The sequence below is a fragment of the Rattus norvegicus genome, chromosome 18 (assembly GCF_036323735.1).
Source record: "Rattus norvegicus strain BN/NHsdMcwi chromosome 18, GRCr8, whole genome shotgun sequence".
NCBI lineage: Eukaryota > Metazoa > Chordata > Mammalia > Rodentia > Muridae > Rattus > Rattus norvegicus.
In genome coordinates, this window is record NC_086036.1 from 75,872,308 (window position 1) to 75,890,743 (window position 18,436).

Below are 18,436 nucleotides of genomic sequence, written 5' to 3' on the forward strand. Positions count from 1 at the left end.
GTCCTTTTAACAGGCCTGTCTTCTATCCCCGCCCCTTATGGATCCCAGAGATTTCCCAGTCTGACAACCCCTGTCCTCATCAACTCTCCATTCAGAAGGTCATGTCCATACAACCAAACCAAGACTTGGGCTCCCATCAACCGCCATCTAGGTTCTAGGTTCTCCCCAGGCTGGTGGTATGCACCACGTTTGCTCTGCCCAGTCGGAAACCTTTATCCTCCTGCCTCGATTGCACCATTTTCTAGTCTGCCTTCTGTTCAGTTTGGCCTAGTTACTAGAGATAATAGGCACTCGATAAGTGGCCACATCAGTTTTAAGCGTGTCCAATGTTGGGCTGATGATACTGACCACAACCTGCTTTTATTTCCTACATGAAGACAAGTCATAACTGAAATAGAGCCGGCCTATCCTATTTGTTCATAAGTGGTAGTTTAATTTGATTGTGAAATTACAGCAGCAAGTGAGCGTGATGTTCCTACCCACCCATCTCCGCGGAGAAATCGTGGGTGAAATGAAGTCAGTCTTTCAGCTTCCCGTCATACAGACTGACATGCGCACAAATGTCTCATCGCACTTCTTCCCATTTCTCAAAGCCTTTGTCCCTTCTCCTCACCTGCTCTTGACTCCTCAATCTCAAGTACTGCCTCCTCAGTACAACCACGCTGAAGAAACTTGGTCACCAGTGATTTCCCAGTTGTTGAATCCAAAGTCAGACTTTAGTCCTCATCGTTTTGGACCTGTCTTTCGCCTGTAACACTATGGATACTCCCTTCCTAAAGCCCTAAACACTCACAAAACTTGCTATTCAGGCTCCTTCCCTGGCCCCTCTACTCCCAAGCTTCCTCCTCCGGTGTTCTTCCTCATTCAGTCTGTAATCACTGCCCACCTCCTTTGCCTGTTACTGGGCTAGATATTGGAAACCCATACCTTTCTGGTTTGGGCATATCTTTCCCCCTGTTAAGCTCAACTACAAGCCTCGTTATTCAGTGTGAGAGTCCTTATCGTACCAAGTGCAATGAGACAGACCTATGACCCCAATACCTGAGAGGCTGAGGTAGGAGGATTACAAGTCAAAAACAACCTTATCTCAAAAAGGGGGGGGGGAGGACACAAGGTATGATCAGTCAGATTGTATCATACCCTTCTTGTCCCCATCTTCAAAGAAAGGAAAGGACTAGAAGGAGCCAAATGAAAAAAGGAGAAAGGCCAGGGCCACCTTTTGAAAATAAGAGATACAGGAGAAATTGAACCTTGGACATAGATCATATGTCAGTACAAGGGAATGTAAAATTTTCTGCGAATAGAAAGAAAAGTCTCAAGGGATCCTTAGGTAAACTCTTCTCAGTGTCTCGAGGAAAAGAAGGCTAATAGATCTGACCTAAATGTCTGACACTCACACCAGGTTTTACATTCAGGGCCTCACTCTTGGTACCAGCATGTAAGGGCTTAGGTTTTTATATGAATTCAGGAAGACACAGTTTAAAGCTCTGGCTTGCAAAGTCTTAGTATGTATGTGGAGGAGGGAACCTTGCATCCAGTTTTCCTACTTTTTTTTTCCCCTATGGGAATGTGTGGTTCCTTAAAGTTTTCCAGAATTTGCAGGTGGCCAAGGTAGGATGGCTCTTGATAAGAGGTAGCATACACTCTGTGGTGACAGTCCTATCATGTGTAGACCTTGATCATGTAGGCTGAAAGTTGGCATGTTTTAACAGGGAAACACAAAAGCAAGCAAGTTCTTAGTGACTGTAAAGGCTCTGGCTTGGGGGACAAGTAAATTCTTCAATTCATCCTGAAAATAAGCAATAAGTAAAACATATCCTCACCCGTGAAAGGAGCAAATCACTCTTGGGGCTTAGCCCAACCATGTCTTACCATGTTAGACATTAGTTTGATTATACTGTGGGACTGGGTGTAGACTCAACTGTGTTTTTAAACTTTTCTCACCAATACTGTCTCAGTTAGGGTTTCTGTGAAGAGACACCGTGAGCAAGGCAACGCTTATAAATCATGTAATGAGGGCTGGCTTACAGTTTCAAAGGTTTAGTCCATTATCATCACAGTAGAAAGCATGGCAGGTTTCAGGCAGAAAAGGTGCTGGAGTAAGGAGTTGAGAGTTCTACATCTTGGTTGTAAGGCAGCCAGCAGAAGACTCTGGATCACACTGGCCAGGCTTAAGCTAATATAATATTATATATATATATATATATATATATATGGTCTAATATATATATTAGACCTTAAAGCCTACCTCCAGTGACAAGGCTACACCTTCTCCAATAATGCCTCCTAATAGTGCCACTTCCCATGGGCCAAGCATATTCAAACTACCACATTCCACACTCTGCCTGGTATAGGCTTGTTCGAACACACGAGTCTATGAAGGCCATACCTAGCCATAGCATAATGAAAAATACCTTTGGTTCAACTTCAAAAATCTCCATAGTCTATCCCATTCTCACCAATGTTTAAAAGTCCAAAGTCTCTCCTGAGATTCATGCAATCTCTTAACTGTAATCCTCTATAAAATCAAAATCGAAAAGCAGATCACACACCTCCAACATCATAGGATACACATTACTATTCCACAATATCATAGTGAGGAAATATTGGACCAAAGCAAGGCCAGAAACCAGCTGGGCAGACTCCAAACTCTGCATCTCTGTGTCTGATGTCAAAGCGGTCTTCAGATCTCCGACACTTTTCTGCTTCGTTGACTGCAGCACACGTCTTTCTCTTCGGCTGTCTCCGCTCCCTGTTAGCGGTTCTCCTCAGCAGGTATCCCACAGCTCTAGCATCTCAAACATCTTGGGGTCTCCAAGGTAACTTCAAATTTACAGCTTCTTGTTCCAGTGTCTGGAATTGACACATGATCTTCTGGGCACCTCCAAAGGGCTTGGGCCACATTTCCAGCTCTACCCTTTGTAGCGCTCCAGGGTCTGTTTGACTGCACTCCATTGCTGCTGATGTTTTCGATGGTCATCCTGTGGTACTGGCATCCCCAATGTGCCAAGGTTTTTCACTGCAACTAGGCTTCAGCAATAGCCTCTCATAGGCTCTCGTCATGGTGCCAAGCATCAACTTCTTGGCATGACCCCTTCAGTCCTAGGCCATCAACTGTAAGGCAGTTGCAATGCAATCAACCTTCACCAATGACCTCTCACAGGATTAGGCCTCAGCTGCTCTCCATGACCCCTCAATGCCTTCAAAACCAGTACCTCCTGGGTAATTCTTACACATTACCAAGTCCAGCTGCAGCATGAGGTACAACTTTGGTTATCTCTGGAACCCAGCTTCTTTGTGCTCTCAGAAAACACTTCCCAGAAGCTATCACCTCAGCGATGCTGGTCTCTTCTTAATCACTGCTAGTTTTTTAGCTCCAGCTCACCAGCTTCAGTTGTCCCAGTAGTCGCCTTATCCTCTTGACTATAAAGCCAGAGAGAGACATGTGGCTGAAGCTGTCCAGTTCTGTTGCTTGCTGGAGTTGGAACATGGCCCCCTTGTTCTATTATATCCTTCACTGCCTAGACCAGGCTGACCTTGAACTCAGAGATCTACATGCCTCTGTCTCCTAAATTCTGGGATTAAAGGCGTGCACCACCATGCCTGGACCTAAATCTTTTTTACCTTGAACTTGCTCTGTACCAGGCTGTCCTTGAACTGAAAAACCGGCTTGCCTTTGTCTCCTAAGATTAAATGTGCATCCCATTATGCCTGGGCCTAAGTTTCTTTTTTTAAAGATGTATGTATATGAGTACAGTGTAGCTGTCTTCAGACACACTCAAAGAGGGCATCAAATTCCATTACAGATGTTTGTGAGCCACCATATGGTTGCTGGGAGCTGAACCTCTGGAGGAGCAGTCAGTGCTCTTAACTGCTGAGTCATCTCTCCAATCCTGGGCCTAAGTTTTTCATGGTCACTAAGCCTCAAGATCCAGATCAAAAGCCTGGGTCTTCCAGCCTCAAGATCTGGATCACAGGTATGCCATCCATTTCTGGATTGTAGTTCATTTCAGATTAATAATCTAAATAAAAACAATAACCAGGTAATACCAGCTAACATGACATAACTATTGCTTGTTCAACTGCAAACACATAAACAATGAGCTTAGGTGGGTGGGATCTTACCCCAAAGTCACCACTCCCTTAATCTGCTCAGCTCCTCTAACCCAGGATTTAGCTCCATTGCACTCCCTGGTGCCTCTTTAATACTTGATCCATACATTTTGTTTTTTTTTTTCTTTTTAAACTTTCTATACTTGATCAAAATGCTCTTTATGAAAGTGAACCAGAGGACAAAGTCTATGCTGGGCCTTTCTGAGAATTCCATTGTCAATGCAATTAATCTGAGTCTCTTCTTCTTACCCTCAGACAGACTCTTCAGACAAGAGCAAAAAGCAGCAATGTTCTTCACCAAAAACATGAGAATAATCTCCAGAGTGCAAATTACCCTCAGCATCAATGTTCCATATTCCTATAGAACAGCCCATTAAGTCCCACTTAAAGCATTACAAATTCAAAGTCCCCAAATCCACATTCCTCCTAACTAAAACATAGTCAGGCCTATCACAGTAATACCCCACTCCTGGTACCAACTTTTGTCTCAGTTAGGGTTTCCATTGTTGTAAAGAGACACCATGACTGAGGCAACTCTTATAAAGGCTAACATTTAATTGGGACTGGCTTATAGTTTCAGAGGTTCTGTCCATTATCATTACAGTAGGAACCATGGCAGGATCCAAGCAGACAAGATGCTGAAGAAGCCAAGAGTTCTACATCTTGATTGGAAGGCAGTCAGCAGGAGACTTTGGATCACACTGGCCAGGCTTAAGCATATATATGACACCTCAAAGCCCTGCCTTCACAGTGACATATTTCCTCTTACAAGGCTACACCTCCTCCAATAAGGCCATGCGTCCTAATAGTGTCACCTCCCATGTGCCAAGCATATTCAAACTACCACACTGATTTAGTGTACAACCAATTTTTCTTCGCCGTGGCAACCACTTTTATTGTGCTTTGTGTATGTATTTGACACCACCTTGTACCACCATATGTTCTGGAAGTGCAGGAGACTAATTGGGAGCCTATCTTTCTACTCAAAGCTATAGCTAAAGATGCCTATACTGGCCTCTAGGGATCCCTGGGGAGATTTGTTGCTCAGGAGTTTAGTTGGCATCATAATCTTTGTAAAGCTGACTGACATATGACTTTCTAAAGAGCATCTTCCAGGATCTGTAGGGAATCTCTTTAGGTGGGCTCCGACTTTCCTGACAGATGAGTATAGCTCACTACAGAGTCGGAGCAAGCGGAAGTGAGAAACACTCTTTGCTTCCAGAGTATTCCAAAGTGATGTTCTAACAATATAGAAATGGGGAAAACCAGGGTGTTTTCTTTCTTTTTCTAGTCTCTATTTAACAGTCTTCACAGATATTTTGGTGGTGGTGGTGGTGGTGGTGGTGGTATTTTGGCTTGTTTTTTTTTTTTTTTAAACTTCTGGTCACCAAGAAATGTGGGGCAACTTCTAGCCTAGCAATTTTGCAGTGGATACCAGCTGGGTGTCCTCAACTCCAGTTCAATTTTGACACTGTCATTGGGAGGTGACCCAGTCCCACTTACAATTAAAGTACCTTGTCAGTCACTTCACGCCCGCTTGGTAGGGTCCAACCTCCCATCATCTTTTGAGTCTCTCCTCCTTGTGTTGTATTGACACGGAATGGTGGTGCTATGAACTCAGGGAAACATGCTAAGTGGTTTATTTAAAGGACCTGCAGAGCTTTGGTGAACCCCAGAGGGAAGAGATGGCCCAGGAATATGGAAAGAGCAAAGCCCTTTGCCCTCAGGAAGAGCATGAGAGTCCAAGATCCTCCAAATTTCTACTACCAAGATGCTCCCTGAACCCAGTCTTTGATGCCCCTTCTTATGGAAGCAACATCATGTAGGAGCGATAGGTTAAATCGATGGCCACTGGTAATAGTCTCAACCTCCAGCCTTCTGGATAGTCCGGAAGGCTGGGGAATGTGGCTGAAAGTCACAGTTCTACTCTTGATCTAGTCTCCACCCGGAAGCTACTGGAAAAGTGCTAGAGTCAGCCAGTTTATTAACATAACAAAAAGGTAGTTGGCGCTTTGAAGATCCCATCTCTCAGTGTGATAGAGTAGCACCTGCCACCTGAACTTATTACTCTCTGCTCTGACTAGTGGATCAGCGTTGGTGCATGCACGGGGTCTGCATAGAAGCACCATAGCAAACCTTAAATGAAGCCTAGCATATCATACCTGGTGACTCGAAAGCTCATACCGAAGGGAATTCACAAATAAGTAGCCTTACAACAGATTAACGAATTAACCTCACCCAAGATGATACCCAACCCCCATCTACTCCTGTATTAAACATCGCCGCTTTCCCCACCAGTTCCTCCAGTGAACACGCAACACCTACTACTTCTGTAGCAAATGTCCCACATGTTTTCCCTATGGATTCTCAATCAGAGCATAACTCTAGGTAAGACATTGATCCGGTAACCGAGGTGGTAATCCAAAGACCTCTTCCTTTGATGGAACAGTGGCGACAGGTTAACAGGTGTGACAGCGTTCAGCAGAATGTGAGGAGACAAGGTCACAAGCTCTCAGAGGTGATTGGCTGGCTGAAAAGAATGTGTCCCACTCAGCAGGCTACACAGACAACACAGATGAGGGGAAAAGTCTGTGGGCCACTTGCAATGCCCACTACTTTTGTGGCATGTTCACTAGAGAAATAGTTGGGCCAGGTGATAGTATTGAATGTAAGAAGACAGAATGGAGGGGGTTGACCATCACCTTGGGTACTATTAATTCAACGAATCTGCCTTGGGTATTAAGAGTACAGCAGAAAGATGAGAACCTCCTTCATGGGAAAGCACTTGTAATTTCCTTTAAGATAGGATGATCTTGTAACAGATACAATGAAGTCAGAAGACACAACACCAGTGTGGATAACATTCGTTAATAGGTGGATCAGATACAAAGAAATATGAGGGAAAAGCAGTGTGTGTCTCTGTGTGTGTGTGTGTGTGTGTGTGTGTGTGTCTGTGTGTGTCTGTGTATGTATGTGTCTCTGTGTGTGTCTTTGTGTGTTTGTGTGTGTCTGTGTGTGTCTGTGTGTGTGTATGTGTGTGTCTGTGTCTGTGTGTGTCTGTGTGTGTCTGTGTGTGTCTGTGTGTCTGTGTATGTATGTGTCTCTGTGTGTGTCTTTGTGTGTTTGTGTGTTTGTGTGTGTCTGTGTATGTCTGTGTGTGTGTATGTGTGTGTGTGTCTGTGTTTGTGTGTGTGTGCTTTGTTACTTCTGAGTAAGTTTGATCACTGTTACTGTGATCCTCCACTGACAAGAGATTCCAATGTCTTTGGCCTTCTACTGTAGACTCAGTGCCAGTCACTTTGCAGGGATCCCCCAGGCTTTAACAGTTCTGCTGAGGCATCCAACTTCTTGGGCTGAGCATCCATTAGGTTCTTAGCCTCTCCATACAGCCATTGGTGGACTACCCAGCCCCATCTTGTAAGGCAATCTAATTAATCCATATATGTGTGTTATGCATATATGATATTTTGTATAAGCTTGGCCCAGGGAGTGGCACAATTAGGAGGTGTGGTCCTGTTGGAGCAGGTGTGTCACTGTGGGTGTGGGCTTAAGAGTCTCATCCTAGCTTCCTGGAAGCCAGTATTCTGCTAGCTGCCTTCAGATGAAGATGTAGAATTTTCAGCTCCTCCCTGCACCATGCCTGCCTGGATGCTGCCATGTTCCTACCTTGATGATAATGGACTGAACCTCTGAACCTGTAAGCCAGCCCCAATGTTGTCCTTATAAGAGTTGCCTTGGCCATGGTGTCCGCTCACAGCAGTAAAACCCTTAGGCAGCATATATATAATTGTGAACTAATCAATGTTTTAAGCCATTGGTGAATTCAAAATTTGAATGGACTACTGGGAAACGGTGGAACTTGGGGAGATGATCTTAGATGGGAGTCAATGAGGCATGTCTTTGAAGGGTTTATTTTACCTCTGGAGCCAGACTGTTATCCCTTTCTCCTTCCTGGCTACCATTAGAGAAATTCCGCACCATGATGCCCTCTCTGCCACAGTCCTCTGCCTTACTTTACCAAGAAACAATGCAGCCACCTACTCTTGACTGAAACCTTTGAAAACATGAACCCATACAAATCCTTCTGTTTTAAAATGTTTCAAGTGTTTGTAAAGCAATAAAAATCTGACTCATATATCATTGGTCAAATCACACCACTTAGAAAAAGTGAGAACAGAATTAAGATTGTAAAAAAAAAAAAACTAGGGTATCTAAGGAGGACTTTTCCTGGAAGAGGCAGGGTTCAGACCCGAATACAGGCTAAGGGTTGCTCCACTGTGTTCTCTCAAGCTTGGTGTACCATGGTCATTGCATTTAGCGGAGGGCTCAATGCTATCAGAGGAAGAAGGGAGGGCCCAGGAGTGCCGTGTTCAGACTCGATAGACTACACTTCAATGTGTAGAGATGACACTCAGGCGGCAATGCCAGCAGCACTGACCCCACTGCAGTCAGAAACCTATGTGTGCTATATTTAAAAATGAACAGGAGTGGGGCTGCAGAGATGGCTCAGTGGTTAAGAGCACCGACTGCTCTTCCAGAGGTCCTGAGTTCAAATCCCAGCATCCACATGGTGGCTCACAACCATCTGTAATGAGATTCGATGCTCTCTTCCGGAGTGTCTGAAGACAGCTGCAGTGTATTCATATATAATAAATAAATCTTTAAAAAAATGAACAGGAGTATTAGCACGGCGATGGGCTAGAGCATTACTCTGTGTGGGTCTGAAAAATGAGAAGGGTCTAGGTAAGAAAGGGGAAGCTATATTGAGTGAAAGGGGAAAGGGCTTTTGTTGTTTTGGGTTCTTGGATTTTCCCAGTTTTGTTTATGTTTTTCTATTTTTTCCTTTTAGTCCCTGTGTCTATATGTGCTTTTTCTTTGGCGCTCTTTCCTCTCTTTGCTTGTTTGTTTGCTTGTTTGTTTGTTTTGTCCTATTCCAGTTTTGTTGAGTTTGTGTTTTCTCCTATTTCGTTTTATTTTATTATTGTTCTTTAGATGCCTGTTGTAGATTCTAATGAGACAGAGATGGTGTGGATTCAGATGGGAAGGGAGGAGAGGATCTCCGAGGAGTTGGAGGAGGGGAAACCACAATCAGAATATATTATATGAAAAAAAATATTTTCAATTAAAGAAAAATAGAAAATGGGAAAAGGGGGTGCTCGGATAGGTTAAAAGAAGGGCCAGAAAGGTCATTCAGAGTCTAGCGTGATCTCATACCGTGATAAAATATCTGAAAGACAAAACTTAAGAGAGCAGTTGTTTGACTCAAAGCTATGAAGAACACATCTCACCGAGGCGGGGAAGACAGGCTGGCAGGGCTTGCTCACATCCGGGCATATGGAGGAGCACAGATGAAGCAAGGAACAGAGCCAGGCCAAGGCTCACCTTCCCTAGAGCCCCAGTGCAGTCCGTGTCTTCTCCTTAATGGCCTAATTGCTTTGACAATTGCAGACGCAGTGTCTACACGCACTGTGTCTGTGGCTTCAGGCTTTTGCAATTCCTTCTCCTCTCCAAATGCACTCTTCTCATATTCCTGCAATTGCTGATTTTCTTCATTGCAAGCCTGGCGAAGAGATGTGCCATCCTCAGTGCTACACTGCCCTGGAATTTTCCCCACCGAACTACTTGTCCATTACTTGTTCATTCAGCCTCAAGATGTTCACAGAACACAGTCAGATTACTACAGATTACACAGAATATAAATGTGTATAGTTTCATACATCAACTTGATGTATGAGAACAAATATTAGTTGATAAAGAGAGACAGACAGGTCCAAATATAAAGCCATTGACTTCAATAGTCCATTCTCACCAATGGATACATCACCTAGACAAAAACAGAAAAGAAAAAGAAGAAACTTCACAGTTAAGCTACATCATAGAGCAAATGGAACTAAAGATATCTGTACAACGGCGATCTGATATCTGCAGAATACAGATTCTTTTGATTATCCCATAGAATGTTCTCCAAAATAGAGCACATTTTAGGCCATAAGATGATTTTTTTTATCAAATACAAATAAAAATTCAAATAAATTCTTGTGTCTTCCCTGATCATTATGTGATAAAACTAGAAGTCATGGCCAGAAAGATGGCTGAGTGGTTATGAGCCTTGGCTGCTCTTCCAGAGGACCCAGGTTCAGTTCCCAGCACCATAATTAACTTCCAGTGGATCCCCCACACAGACATACACGCAGGCCAAACACCAATGCACATGAAATAAAAATAAATCAATAAAACCCAGAAGTGAAGAAGAGGGGAGAGAAAGATAGATCAGTGTTTAAGAGTATTTTTGTGGGGCTTGGGGATTTAGCTCAGTGGTAGAGCGCTTGCCTAGGAAGCACAAGGCCCTGGGTTCAGTCCCCAGCTCCGAAAAAGAGAACCAAAAAAAAGTACTTTTTGTATTCTTCTGAAGGATCTGAATTCGGTTCCCAGAACCCATGTCAGGTGGCAGGAACTCCAGCTGCCAAGAGATCTGACATCCCCTTTGGCCTGCACACAACCAGCAAACACAGTGAGGTATGCACATAGATATACACTAATTTTTAAATCGTTATTTAAAGAAAACAAGAAAAGCTAGTAAACAAATACTTGAGGATCAAACGATACATTTGTGTGCGTGGTTCTGGGGATTGAACCTAGGTCTTTATTCTTGTTTAAAAAAGTGATCTGCCACTGGGCTACATCCCTAGCCAGAATACTATGTCTCTGAAGGATCAGTGGGTTGCTGGAGGAGTCAGGGACATGTTTGATTGTTCTGTTTAAATGCAAGTGAAAACACAATGTCCAAGAACCTTTGGGACACACCGAAGATAGAGCTTAGAAGGAAGGCCACAGCTGCGCATGCTGACATTAAAAACTGAGAAAAATCTCAAACAAATAAATGGATGGTGTATCTCAGGGTTTAACAAAAGCAAGAAGAGGCCAAATTCAAAATTCTTACACAGAAATAATAAAGGCCAATAATAAATAATAAATTATAATAATAAATAATAAGTTAATGATATAGAAGCAAAAAAAAAAGGAAATAATCTAAGGCTCAATGGAGCAAAAAGCTGGTTCTTTTAAAGATAACTGAGATTGGTACATCTTTATCCAAGTTAACCAAAGAAAATAAAAGCCTCAGATTAATAATTTGAAATAATTTGAATAAATTTCAGAGTCAAGGGGGAAAGTATATAAAAAAATATCAAAATCCAGAGAATCATTGGCAAATACTTTTTAAATTCCATACTTTGGTAAATTGGAACATCTGAAGGTAGATAAATTTCAAGATACATCTGGTCTACCAAAGTTGACCCAATGTCGGGCAGCAAAAGGTACCCTGATTCCTGGTTGAAATAGGTTGAATCCCCAGGAGACCCTAAAATGGATGACAGGCACATTCCCAGCCTCCCAGATCAGGGTGTCACTAGCTGCAGCCCCCCACCCACCCAAACCCCTGTAGAGATGTTTGAGACAGATCAAGTCACGAAGAGCTTGATGCCCCAAACCCCTCCTCCACAGGTGAGGACGTGACCACAGGTCATATAGGCTCAAGACAGATCAGTCGTAGAGACAGGACCACGCCCCCGAATATGTAAATGAGGTCTGACCTATCCAAAAAATTTCAGGATCAAGTTCAGAATTAAAGGTGCACAAGAATCACTCCATTGTCTGAGAGCTTCTGTCATAAGAGCTGTAACATCGCCCGCTTGGGGAAGAGATCTGCTCTCCCAAAATTGCTGCCAGAAACCTTCCTGCACCACTCGCTGACTAGTCCATCTCCTGCTGGCTAAGCCTGGCCTGAAACGGAGGCAGAACAACACCTACCCGAGTTCTCCTCCTTTCTCCTGGACCCGCCAACCTAGCCGGACCAGAGATCTCCGTGGAAAACATCTGGCACAGTGGCCCACAAACCAAGACCAATTTTTAAAACCCAAGTATATCAATAATAAGCAATGTATTTAAAGCAGTGATTAAAGGTCTCCTGAAAATGAAAAGCCCAGAATCGGAGAAGTCAATGATGAATTCTACCAAACTAAGAGGCAGAGGTGGGTCTCTGTGAATTCAAGGCCAACATGGTCTATGTAGCCAGTTCTAGGGCACCCAGGCTACGTAGAGAGACTGAGTCTCAAAAACCAGAAGAGGAGGGTGCTAAGGTGGGGGAGGAGAGAGGGGGAGCAAAGGAGGAAGAGGAAGGTAGAGGAGAAGAGGGAGAGGGAGGGGGACCAGAAGGGGAGGGAGAGGAGGAAGAGGAAGACAGAAAAGGAGAAGAAGAGGGAGAGGGAGGGGAGGGAAAGGGAAGAAGAAAAATGAGGAGGACGAGGGGGAGAAGAAGAAGAAATAATTCAGGAATACATTAAGATCATCCTTCACGACCAGAGTTGTTTCACTCCAGAGATAAAAAAACTGTTATTCTAATGACCTTGTCTGTGCAGCTAATACTAAGGCGCCTGGCCACAAGGCCTGGGCTACAGACCGCTGTGCAGCTGTGGGACTCTCGGCTTCTCCGCTCCTAGTGACAAACGAATTACAATGATGACGGCCTAGATACACGGTGATGGAGTGCAAAGATGATGGGGTCTGCGATGGTGAGCTAGGAGTGCAAGGTGTGACGCATGTGTATATGTGTGACGGTTATGGTGAGAATTCGATGCCGGGTGCCTATGACGGTGACTGCTGGGATATGGTGGTGATAAGTAGGGTGCAATAAGGACCATCGTGTTGCTATGGTGATGGGTGAAGACGCCAAGACAGAGAGGCTCAGAGTCTTATGTTCTACTCTGCTCCTGGTCCACATCAAACTCTGTGTCACTTCTAAGCTCCTAACACTTACTACTGGATATCCACTACTGGAGATATCAGATCTTTGGAGATAACATCTGACTAACACACACACACACACACACACACACACGCGCACACACACACACACACACACGCACACACACACATGTATTTTGCATCATATATGTGTTATACAGTGAGCCCCAAAATACTGAGTTTTTACGAAGTGTGCAACTACTTGGAAGACAAGCGATGGGGACACACTTGCAAACCCTGAGCTCCCCAGAGTGACCACGAACGTGTCAGAGCAGCACATCGTTAACTTTATGTAGCTGTAAGTGACAGTGAGTCCTTACATTTGTTGACATTCCTCTAGGCTGTGAACACCATTATGCATAGTCTGTGTTTGTATGCATAGATATTGATAAAATTGAAGTTTATTAATATTAGACTTGAATATACTTTAAGTATATGTAAGTGATTAAAAACACATTTTGTATGTTCATTTAACTTTTACGAAGCTACGTGAAGTTTTTTTTTTCCTGTAAATTGTAACACATGTGTAAAAACAAGAAAAACCAAGCTGTACATTTACACACATGTAGTTTTAAGGGTCACATGTAATGTGTGGGCATGTGTGTTTCTGTGTTTCACTATCATAGAGACCGACCTAGACACATTTGCCATTTTTCTCTTCTTATTCCTCACTGTCCTAGTAGCAGTGAATTGGTATCCTGCTTTGCCTTTTATTTATATATGTTGACTGATCGTGCGTGTTGGACATCATATATGTATTGTTCATTTACATGGATCTGTGGAGAATTTTTTGGATAATTCTACTCTTTCCATTATTTTTACTTTACGTGCGTAGGTGTTTTGCCTGCATGTCTGTGCACCACATGTGTTTTGCCTGTATGTCTGTGCACTACATGTGTGTTAGTGTTCACAGAGGCCAGAAAAGGGTACCAGTCCCCCTGGAACTTAAGTCAGAGAGTGTTGTGGGGTTCTGGGAATTGAACCTGGGTCCCCTGCAAGAGCAGCCAGTGCTCTTAACCACTGATACTATGGCCCTCCATTTGTTTTGAAAGGAATTTCACTATGTAACTCATGCTAGCTCTAAGCTTGAGACCTTCCTGCCTCAGGTTTCCAAGCACTAGGATTACAAACTCACCCCACTGCCTCTTTATTCCTTTCCAACCTGTGCTGTGTTCTTGGTGAGTTATAACTATCTCTTCTAGATTCTGGACACAAAGCATTTATTTCTTTTAATATTTATTTTATTTATATGAGTACACTGTAGCTGTCTTCAGACACACCAGAAGAGAGCATCTGATCCCATTACAGATGGTAGTGAGCCACCATGTGGTTGCTGGGACTTGAACTCAGGACCTCTGGAAGAGCAGTCAGTGCTCTTAACCGCTGAGCCATCTCTCCAGCCCACAAAGCATTCATTAACATATTGTTCAAGACTATGTTATCATCTTTTAACTCTTTTCTGCTTTATCTTTTGTTTGTGTAGTGCTAGGACCTAACCTGGTATCCACTGGATAAGCACGCTGCCACCAACATTCCTAATTTTCTTTCCTTTAAAGAAAATCTTGTCGGTGTCTTTTGATTTAACTAATTGATAATTCATTATTAAGTTTAAAGCTTTTAATTTTATAAAATCAAATTTCTTCTGATGTTCATGTTTTGGTATTAGACATACGAATTCATTGTCAAATCCAAGGTCATACAGACGTACAAATACATTTTCTTCTAAGACTTGTTTGATTTTGGCTTACATTTATGGTTGTCCCATTTTGAACTAATTTCGCTGTACAGACTGAAGCAAGTATCACATTTATTATCTTGCATGTGGATGTTCCCTACATTATTTATTGAGGTGATATTTTTCCTTTTTCATATTGTATAGTCTCTGACACTCTTGTCAAATCAAGTGTGTATAAAATATAGGGCATTCTATATTGATACCCAGTCCTATTCCTCTGATCCATATGTTTGCCTTTATGCCAGTACCAAGTGTTTTAATTAGAGAAATATGTTTTTTCCGACTTTGTTTTTATTTTTCAATCTTGTTCTAGCTGACTGGGGACCCCTTGAAATTCTGTATGAATTTGCATGTCAGCTTTTCTCTTTTCCCAAGAAAGCACTGGAATATTTATAGAAATTGTATTGAATATGTAGATAACTTGGAAAATATATTAAAGTCGTCCTGTCCAGGAACATGGTATACCTTTTCCATTTATTTAAAAACTATATTCTATAGGTTTTCTCATACAGGTCTTTTTTTTTTTTTTTTGGTTCTTTTTTTCGGAGCTGGGGACCGAACCCAGGGCCTTGCGCTTCCTAGGCAAGCGCTCTACCACTGAGCTAAATCCCCAGCCCCCATACAGGTCTTATTATCCTCTTGGGGGCCATTATTGGAATAGAAGTTTATCTTGGTAGACTGACCTCGCATCCTGTAATAACTACTTTTGGTTATTAGCCATGGTAGCTTTTCGTAAATTCTGAAGGAATTCTTCCCATCTCTCTCCTTTTTTTAAATGTTGTTTTAGTTTATTTTTGACAGTCTTACTAGCTCAAGTCAGCCCCAAATCCATGGCCCTTCCTGCTTCATTCTTCAGGGTCCTGGGATTACAAGCTTGGCTTTCCGGAGGATTTTCTACGTGTAGAATCATCTGAAATATAGTTTTGCTCCTTCTTTTCCACAGTCTAGAAGATGTTTATTTCTTTTCTTGCCTAACTGCTCTGGCCAGGACTTCCAGTACAATACCGAATTGTGGATGTGAAGGCCAATCTCTCTGCCTTGTTTTGATCCTTGGGGAAGCTTCGGTCCTTCCGTTGTGTATGATACCGGAAGTGGATTGTTCATAAATAACCTTATGATGGTGAGGAAGTCACCCTTCTGTTTTTAAGTTTGCTGAGCATCTTTTGTTCTTTTATCATTAAGAAGTATTGAACTTTATCAAATCCTTTCTCCAGCTATACTAAGGTGGTTACGTTAGGTTTTCCTCATAGTATATATGAAGACTGGTCATGAGATCAGGTTCAACCCTCAGAGGAGACTCTTAGCAGACCCACAAGAAATGGAAGGCTCTGTTTCAGTGAACGACGAAACTACTGAGGAAGAGCTGAGAAAGATCACGGACTGGAATCGGAATCATGTGACCCAGAGAAGTGTTAGGATAAGAAAAACATGCTCTGTTTCAAAAAGAATGAGAAAGGAAGAACTTCCGAAAGCCATATAGGACTGATTTTACATTTTAAAAGTACGAAAAAACAGACGACCGCACACTGGCTAGTTTTTATATCGATTTGACACAGGCCAGAGTCATTTTAGAAGAGGGCACTTCAGCTGTGGAAATGTTAGCCTATGGACAAGCTGAGCTGCATTTTCTAGATTGGCGATGTCTGTGAGTGAACCCAGCCCATAGGGGTGGTGCCGCCCTGGGACAGGTGGTCGTGTGTTGTATAGAAAAGCAGGCTGAGCAAGTCATGAGGAGCAAACCAGTCAGCAGCCTCCTCCATGGTCTCTGCACCAGCTCCTGCCTCCGCGATGGGCTGCGGTTCCTGTCCGGAGCTCCCTCCACGATGGGCTGCGGTTCCTGTCCGGAGCTCCCTCCACGATGGGCTGCGGTTCCTGTCCGGAGCTCCCTCCGCGACGGGCTGCCGTGTGGAACTGTAAGCTGCATTAAACCCTTTCCTCCTGGTGTCATTTTATCACCAATAGGAATCAAAGAACAGCACAAACACAGTCACAAAGCGCCAGGGTGGCGGGCGAGAGGGGATGCGCGGAACCCTGACCCGAATGCTTTCGTTCTTTTATTCCCTTCTTATTTTTATCATACTTTGGTTAAATCTCTTTGATGATTGGGAAATATCTATTATTTCATTTTTCCCCTAATGTCTTCCTCTTTTATCCATCATAAAATTTTTTTCCATTCTTCTCTTCCCTTTAACTTTGCTTCACCTCCTTCTCCGTCTCCCTGCCACATCCCTTCACCGTAGCCGTTTATTCTTTGCTCTGTACTTATATATCAAAGCACCATGACCAAGGCAATTTTACAGAAGGAAGGGTTTATTCGACTTCCAGATGGGAAAGAGTAAAACACAGAGGGTCGGCAGGGAGTCAGGCAGGATGGTTGCTGGAGCAAGAAACTGAGAGCCCACCATCCCCAGGCACATGCAGGAAGCAGAGAGGGCAAGTTAAGAAGGACACAAACTCCATCCCCAGTGGCAAACTTCCTCCAGCAAGGCCACACCTCCTAAGTGCCTCCCCCCCAACCCCCAATCAGCACCACTAGAGGGGGAACCAGAGAGTCAAAGGCCTGAGAATATGAGGTATATCTCATTCAAACCTCCACAGTCCTAAACAGCTCTTACCTCCACGACATGCTGTCTGTCTGTCTGTCTGCCAATTGATAATATATTTGCGCGTTATTACTCTTGTTGATTGTCTTTCTGTATCTCAGACACTTCGGTGTTCTTGCTACTACAGCAGTTTGCTTTAGGTGCTCAGAATGGGACCGGGGATTGAATCCTCGAGTACGGGCGGCTCACTAAGAAGACCTCCAGGTAACCCCGGAAGGGTGATCTGAGCCAGGAAAGAGAAATCACAACCCGGGGGAAATGACCAAATGTAAGCCAGCGTGACTTCTCTGAAAGACGGAGGAGACTCGACCACTGAACTCAAAAGACACGGGAGTGGGTAAAACCCTGGATGAAGATCTCAAAAGTTCAGTAGCAAAAGTGATCAATAATCTCATAAAGAATACAGCAAGCAGATAGAGTGCAGAAAGGACTCAGAAAGGAAACCCCTCGGCATAAGGTAGCCGTCATGTTGGATGAGAAGGTCAGCGATGTGGACAAAAATAGAAAAGTTCAACAAGGAAACCGAGACACTGAAGGAATCCCACAGTGAAGAGTGCTACCAATACCTCAACCAAGCTAAAGTAAAAACCTCGGGGATAGACGGGCACGAGGAGAGAGCCACGGAGCATTTGCGGGTACAGGGAGTGCTGGAGGTGGCTCAGAAGTTAGCGCCTGCTGCTCTTCCAGAAAACCCAGGTTCTACTCCTCGCCCCCAAGCAGTGGCTCAGAACCATCTAAGTCCAGTTCCAGGGGATCCGATGCCCGCTTCTGGCCTTCTCAGGGGCCGTGCACATACATGTCTGGTACACAAACATAATCGCAGGGGGAAACAAAACACCCATACACACTTAAAAATAGTTTTTAAGTTAAGATTAAGATTTCTACAAAGAACCCCCAGTGAACCTGATTGTTGGGGGGAGGGCGGTTATGGGGGGAGGATGGGGAGGGGAACACCCACATAGAAGGGGAGGGGGAGGGGCTAGGGGGATGTTGGCCTGGAAACCGGGAAAGGGAATAACAATCGAAATGTAAATAAGAAATACCCAAGTTGTTGGGGATTTAGCTCAGTGGTAGAGCGCTTGCCTAGCAGGCGCAAGGCCCTGGGTTCGGTCCCCAGCTTCAAAAAAAAAAAAAAAGAAAAAAAAAAAAAAGAAATACCCAAGTTAATAAAGATGGGGAGAAA